The sequence below is a fragment of the Cervus canadensis genome, chromosome 21, assembly GCF_019320065.1.
Source record: "Cervus canadensis isolate Bull #8, Minnesota chromosome 21, ASM1932006v1, whole genome shotgun sequence".
NCBI classification, from domain to species: Eukaryota; Metazoa; Chordata; class Mammalia; order Artiodactyla; family Cervidae; genus Cervus; species Cervus canadensis.
The window spans coordinates 16,219,598-16,227,432 of NC_057406.1; the positions used below are offsets into that span (position 1 = coordinate 16,219,598).

At 39.4% G+C, this 7,835-nt stretch overlaps 1 pseudogene; it reads left to right on the forward strand.

The window, feature by feature from the left end:
• The first annotated feature begins 4,114 nt into the window (after positions 1-4,114).
• LOC122423124 lies at positions 4,115-5,304 on the forward strand (annotated as a pseudogene).
• The last annotated feature ends 2,531 nt before the right edge of the window (positions 5,305-7,835 follow it).

Consider the following 7,835-nt stretch of genomic DNA (forward strand, 5'->3'; position numbering starts at 1 on the left):
GTGACTCCATGGACTGCAGCATGCCAGGTCTCCCTGTCCTTCACTATCTCCTGGAACTTGCTCAAACTCATGTCCATTGAGCTTGTGATGCCACCAGAAAAAAATTTAAATTGAAGTGGTAATAATCTTTTATTAGTTTCAGGTATATTGTACAACAGAGTGATTCAATCTTTTTGCAGATTGTACTCTATTAAAAGTTATCAGAAAATAGTAGCTATATTTCCCTCTGTTGTACAAAATATCCTTGCTGCTTATCTATTTCATACAGAGTAGTTTTATCTCTTAATCCAATACCCCTATCTTAATTTTCTATATCTGTGATTCAGTTTCTGTTTTCAATTTACCCATTTCTTTTCTCCAGAAATATATCACTGCTGCAGATGCTGCTTTTGAGTCCAAAGGCTGGAATTCCCATGCAGTCCTAAAATTGTGGTTTTCTGCTCACTGTCTTTCAATGTTCCCGGGCACTCGTATAGGGAAACCAACTCCCAGTTGTTCAAACAATAGATGAAAATTATTAAAGTTTGGTCACATTGGCCATTACAGGGAGTCTTGTGTTTCAAAGAAAAGAAAAGAAATAGTCCAATCAGGGGGAAAATCCCTGCCCACAATCTCAGGAAAAAATACTTAAACAGAGTGTCCTAGGACTTCTAGTAAATCACACATTTATCCCACACTTTAAGGCAGTGGGACCCTTGTCTTGAGAAAAGACTGTCACCTAAATTTGCATCTTTTGTTCTCCTCTAAGTTCTGTTCTGGGCTTCCCAGGTGGCTCAGTGGTAAAGAATCCGCCTACCAATGCAGAAGTATTCGATCCCTGGGTCGGGAGATCCCCTGGAGGAGGAAATGGTGACCTACTCCAGTATTCTTGCCTAGAGAACCCCATGGACAAAGGAGTCTGGCGGGCTGCAAAAGAGTCGGACACAACTTAGTGACTAAAGAACAACAGCAAATTCTATTAATATTCCAGTAAAAGTTTCCTACGGGGATGACAGAGGATGAGATGGCTGGATGGCATCACTGACTCGATGGGCATGAGTTTGAGTAAACTCCGGGAGTTGGTGATGGACAGGGAGGCCTGGTGTGCTGCGATTCATGGGGTCGCAAAGAGTTGGACATGACTGAACGACTGAACTGAACTGAACTGAAAAGTTTCCTAGCAGTTTGGGAACACTCACACGTCGTTCCTGCTGGGCAATTTAATCGCAAATGTCACAGAGAAAGAAATTATTTGTCTCAAGTTGAATAAATGTATATCTAACTTGATAGCATCTTCAAATAATTTTGAAAAAATTCAAGAGGACAGAGCTTAGATTACTTTTCCTCTAAACTTGACTCCGCAGGCTTCATCGGTTCAAAATCTTTATGTGCTGATGCCACTAACAACATCTGGGAACCACCACTGTGCAGAAAAAACTATGACTGCCACCGTTGTTACATATTTGAAGTTCTCTTACATACTGATGGTTCTCAAAGCCAAAGTAATTTCAAGTTCTTTGGACCAGGTTAAGGTGAGCACAAGCCAGACCAGCTCCAAAACTCAGAGAGGAAAACTCATTTTGGAATCATCATCTTCTGCCTTTTAATCCTTCCCAGTTTAATCAACCAGTTCAAGGCATCATAGGTTAAATGAGAACCAGTTAATCTTAGTCTCTTTATTTGAATAAATGATCCAAATATAAGAAGAAAACATCACATGCATATGATCCAGTAAGAGGAAGAAAAAACCATTAGAGGGAAAACAAAACAAAACAAAACCAAAAAAAAACCACCAAAAACATTAGAGGGAATCAAGACTGTTTGCTAGTGCCAACCCTGAAACAACAGCAGATGGCGCCAAAGGACCTTAGTAGGAGCCAATAGCTTTGCTACCATCTCCAAGATTACCTTCTATTTCCCACACCATTTACCAAGGTTTTCTAGGGAAGGAGTTATGGTTCAGAGCACAGACTCTGGAGTCAGACTGCCTGGCTTCACAATATCGCATTTGCTAGCTGGGTGACCTTGGATGAGTCTTGAACTTGGTTTTCCTCTTTGTAGAATAGGGATGTTAATAAAAGCTCTATCTTGCAGGATTGTTGTGAAGATTATGTGAATTCTTACATATAATCACAGGCAATGGCTTCTTGTACACAATAATCTTTCAAAGTGTTATTTGTTAGTGGACACACAATATAAAAAGAAGTTCTCTTGTGAGAGCAAAAGCATAATACTTAGGAGGGTGAGCAAAGGGTAAATTTTGTGGAGGATTGAAATTAAGTTGCTATCAGAATAAAATTGACTGTCAGTTCTCTCTGTAAGGTGTCTTTTGTAAGCTTCTTGGAAACCAAAAAGTAAACCTACAGTAGACACGCAAAAGGTGGAGAGAAGGACATCAAAGCACACCGTAATCCAAAATTATCAGTTCACAAAGGAAGATCACAAGTAAGGAAGAAGCAAGGAACTAAAAATGTGGGGGCAAGAAACCAATAGGATGGCATTAATAATTTCTTACCAATCAGTAATTATTTTAAATGTAAATGGATTCAATTCTCCAATCAAAATAGAGTGGCTGAATGAATAAAAACGCAAAGCCCAGCTATATGTTGCTACAAGAGATTCACTTCACTTTTAAGGAGACATATAGGCTCATTAAATAGATAGAAAATGATATTCCACGAAAATAGAAACCAAAAGAGAGCTGAGGTCCTATACTTATATCAGTCAAAATACACTTTAATTCAAAAGCTGTAAAAAGAGATAAAGATGGCTATTATATTAGAATAAAGGGTTCAATTTATCAAGGATTATCAATAATCGTTATATATATACAACCAACATTAGAACACCTAAATATAAAAGCAAGTACTAACATCTCTAAAAGGAGAAATAGATTATACTACAGTCAGGAGGCCAAGAATAGTCAACGGGGAAAGGATAGTCTTTTCAATAGAAGGTATTGGGAAAACTGGATAACTATATGCAAAACAATAAAATTGGATCCCTATGTTACTCAACACATGCACATCAACTTGAAATGTATTAATATTAAAGACTTAAGTGTAAGATTTGAATCTATAAAACCCTAAAAGAAAACATAGAGGAAAACTCCATAACATTGACTTTGGCAATGATTTTCCGGAAACGACACCAAAAGCAAAAATCAAGTGGGACTACCTTCAGCTAAAAAGCTTCTGCTTTTAAATGAAAATGAAAAGGCATCCTGCGGAAGGGAGGAATATATTTTCAGACCGTATATCTGACAACAGGTTATTATCCAAAATACGTAAGGAGCTAGTATGATTGCATGGCAAATTAACATATAGCCTGATTAAAAGATTTGAATAGACTTTTTTTTCTCCCAGAAAAAGATATACAAAGAGCCAAGAGATACACAAAAGGATGCTCAACATCACTAATCATCAGGGAAATATACATTAAATCACAGTGAGATATCATCTTACATAGTCAGAATAGCTGTCATCAAAAAGCTAGGAGGTAAGTGTTGGTGAGAATTTGGAGACAAGGGACCCTTTAAGCACTTTTGGTGAAAAAGTAAACTGTTGCAGCCATTATGGAAAATGGTTCGGAGGTTCCTCAAAAAATAAAAGCAGAATTACCATGTGATTCAGTAATCTCACTTCTGGCTATATATTCAAAGGAAATGAAATTATTATTTTGTAGAGGTATTTGCAATTCCATGTTCATTGCAGCATAGTTCATAATAGGAAAGACATGGAAACAACTTGAGCATACATCACTGGAAGAATTTTAAGGACAATATATACATATACATATATGTATGTGTGTGTATATACACACAGAGTGGAATATTATGCAGCCATAGAAAAGGAAATCTTGCCATTTGAGACAATGTGGTGGGACCTTGAGGGCATTATGCTAATGTAATAAGTCAGATCAAGAAATAAAAATAACTCCCCCCTCCCTGTTCTCTGCTGGCCATATTTCTGCTCCCCAGGTTGTTCTGGCCTCTGGGCCCTGGCCGCTCAGTACCTTCCACCACACCCAGGAACTCGCTCCCCATCTTGAATCTCTCCGCGGCTCAGAGCATCTCGGCGGTGCGTCTTCATGGTGCCACCCCGCCCCGAGGCCTGCAGCGCGTAGTGAGTGAGTCAGTGCAGACCTGACCCCGCGTCTCCGCAGCTCGGTTGAGGCCACCGCCTCGGGATGCCCCGCGCAGCGCTGGGCGGCCGCCGCGGGCCCTTGGTACTGTAGGCTGCTCCTGCTGCTGCTGTTCCTGGTGCCAGGCTCTGGCAGCGCCTCCGAGATCACCTTCGAGCTGCCTGACAATGCCAAGCAGTGTTTCCACGAGGACATCACCAGGGCACCAACTGCACCCTCCAGTTCCAGGTAATTACTGGTGGTCACTAGATGTAGATTGTCGACTAGAAGATCCAGATGGTAACGTGTTGTACCAGGAGATGAAGAAACAGTATGATACCTATACCTTCACAGCCTCGAAAAACGGGACATACAAATTTTGCTTCAGCAAAGAATTTTCTACTTTCACACATAACTGTATATTTTAATTTTCAAGTTGGAGAAGATCCACCTTTGTTTCCTGGTGAGAACCGAGTCAGGGCTCTTACCCAGATGCAATCTGTCTGTGTTTCAATTCAGGAAGCTCTGAAATCTGTCATTGACTATCAGACTCAATTCCTATTGAGAGAAGCCCAAGGCCGAAGCAGCGCTGAGGATCTAAACACGAGGGTGGCCTACTGGTTAGTAAGGAAGCCCTCATTCTTCTGGTGGTTAGCATAGGGCAGGTATTTTTTTTGAAAAGCTTTTTCTCAGATAAAAGAACCAGGACGACTTGTGTTGAATTGTAACTACGTTTTGAGAATTGATGCACCATTGCCACTGTAATATTGCCATCCTCTAATTAACTTTAGCTACGAAAGAACTTAATATTGGCAACATTTTTAGAATCTTACTCATATACTTGTGGTAGGGGCGCAAGATTTACATTGCATATCCCCAAGCTGTGGAAAGGACACCTTTTTTTATTTGTAAAGGTAGAAAAACTTTGGGGCTTATTTTGGGCTATTCAAATATATTCAACACAATGATCTACACTTTTCTGGGTTGTTTCTATCTACTCTTCGCACACTAAACTTTAGTCGTTTTGATACCTTCTAGCTATTTAAAAGTACTTCTCTTCTAAGTTGTGGATATTTTAAAAGCCTTTAGTTTAATGTCAACATGTGTTGTGGAGGAAGAAAGTTACCTTTTAATTGTTTATAGTAAATAAAGTTTTGTTTTTAAGAAAACCAAATGTGATTAACTGTAGCTCAAGCCCTATTCTGCACTGTTTAATTTTATGAGGAAAAAAATCTACCATAGAAATGTTAGTTAATATTGATAAGAATTTTTTTTTGTTTCTATTTATTTTTTTTTCATTTATTTTTATTAGTTGGAGGCTAATTACTTTACAATATTGTAGTGGTTTTTGCCATACATTGACATGAATCAGTCATGGATTTACATGTGTTCCCCACCCTGATCCCCCCACCCACCTCCCTCCCCATCCCATCCCTCTGGGTTTTCCCAGTGCACCAGCCCTGAGCACTTGTCTCATGCATCTAACTGGGCTGGTGTAATATTGATAAAATTTTAAATTGGACATCATGGTTTAATTTTAAACATCATGGTTTAATTTTTTTCTCAGTAGCTTGGAAAATGTCATTTTTGTTCTTTGGGTTTATTCTATGATCTATAACCAGTTATGTTATGTTATTTATTTATTTTTCATAAAGACATTCTGACCTTACAGGAGCTAGTATGTTTCAGTAACATAATAGAGTTCATACAAACCTTAAAAATCAGACTATTGTTAACAGGTAGAATAATTACAGAATAATTTAAGACACTACAATGGGGAGCAAATGACACGAGAACACTTTTAGTGAGTTATTAGCACATGTTACATTTTCAGTGCTTTTACAAAGAAAAAAGGTGATCTGTTCCATTGTAAACATTTGAATTGACTAGTTCTTGCTCTAATGTGGCTTTAATGTCTGGAGTCATTCCCAGCTTTAATTGACACTTGTTAATATAAAAGTAAAAGTGTAAAAGTGCCATATATTTTATTCTAGTGGGTGTGATGCACTGAGAAGTTAGTTTCTGTGGTTTTGTCTTTCTTTTTCTTTTTGTTGTTGTTGTTTTTTGTCTTGCACAAGTAATTTGTACGATCTCTGATTTAACAGCCCTATGGCAGAAAGTGAAGAAGAACTAAAGAGCCTCTTGATGAAAGTGAAAGAGGAGAGTGAAAAAGTTGGCTTAAAGCTCAACATTAGAAAACTAAGATCATGTCATCCGGTCCCATCACTTCATGGCAAATAGATGGGGAAACAGTTGAAACAGTGGCAGACTTTATTTTTATGGGCTCCAAAATCACTGCAGATGGTGATTGCAGTCATGAAATTAAAAGATGCTTGCTCCTTGGAAGGAAAGTTATGACCAACCTAGACAGCATATTAAAAAGCAGAGACTTTACTTTGCTAACAAAGGTCTGTCTATTCAAGGCTGTGGTTCTTCCAGTAGTCATGTATGGATGTGAGAGTTGGACCATAAAGAAAGCTGAGTGCCGAAGAATTGATGCTTTTGAACTGGGGTGTTGGAGAAGACTCTTGAGAGTCCCTTGGACTGCAAGGAGATCCAACCAGTCCATCCTAAAAGAAATCAGTCCTGGGTGTTCATTGGAAAGACTGATGTTGAAGCTGAAACTCCAGTAGTTTGGCTAACTGATGCGAAGAGCTGACTCATTGGAAAAGACCCTGATGCTGGGAAAGATTGAGGGCAGGAGGAGAAGGGGACGACAGAGGATGAGATGGTTGGATGGCATCACTGACACAATGGACATGGGTTTGGGTGGACACCAGGAGTTGGTGATGGACAGGGAGGCCTGGCGTGCTGTGGTTCATGGGGTTGCAAAGAGTCGGACATGACTGAGCGACTAAACTGAACTGAAGATGATTTAAAAATTTAGAATGTTGTATGTGTTTTTCTTATTTGATAATCTTCATTGGGTTCATTGGGTTGTACTGCATTTAATGAGTATTAAACGGTGCATTTTCTGTACACTATAGGGTTTAGTCTGTGTTTGTATTTTATAACTTGTATAGATTGAGCTGACTGAAATACTTGAGCTGAATACTTGAGCTCCGAGTATTGTAGGATGGAATACAAGATGATGCAAAATTGTGTTTAAAGCTCTCATGCTGTTAAAAAAAATTATGACTGCTTTTTCCATGTTTCTCTTCCTGACCTAAAAGTGATGAGTGCTGGCAATATGACTGGCATATTGTTAGGCCTTTGGTGTGTGGTACCACAGAACACTGATTGGACAGCAATTTTAGTCACTTACCACCATGGACTAGAAGTTAGCTCTTAATTCTTAGTTGTCTTAAAATGCACATACACTTCTGCATGTAAGAGCAAGATGAATTCAGGTTGTCCTGCTGGCTAATTTAAAATGCTGCTGCTGCTGCTGCTAAGTTGCTTGAGTCATGTCCGACTCTGTGTGACCCCAAAGATGGCAGCCCACCAGGCTCCCCCATCCCTGGGATTCTCCAGGTAAGAACACGAGTGGGTTGCCATTTCCTTCTCCAGTGCATGAAAGTGAAAAGTGAAAGTGAAGTCGCTCAGTCGTGTCTGACTCTTAGCGACCCCATGGACTGCAGCCTACCAGGCTCCTCCATCCATGGGATTTTCCACGCAAGAGTACTGGAGTGGGGTGCCATTGCCTTCTCCGAATTAAAAATGCTACAGTGTAGCAAAGGATGAACATATTTTCAACCCTTTAATTCTAAAATGTTTCAAGACCGAATAGCTAT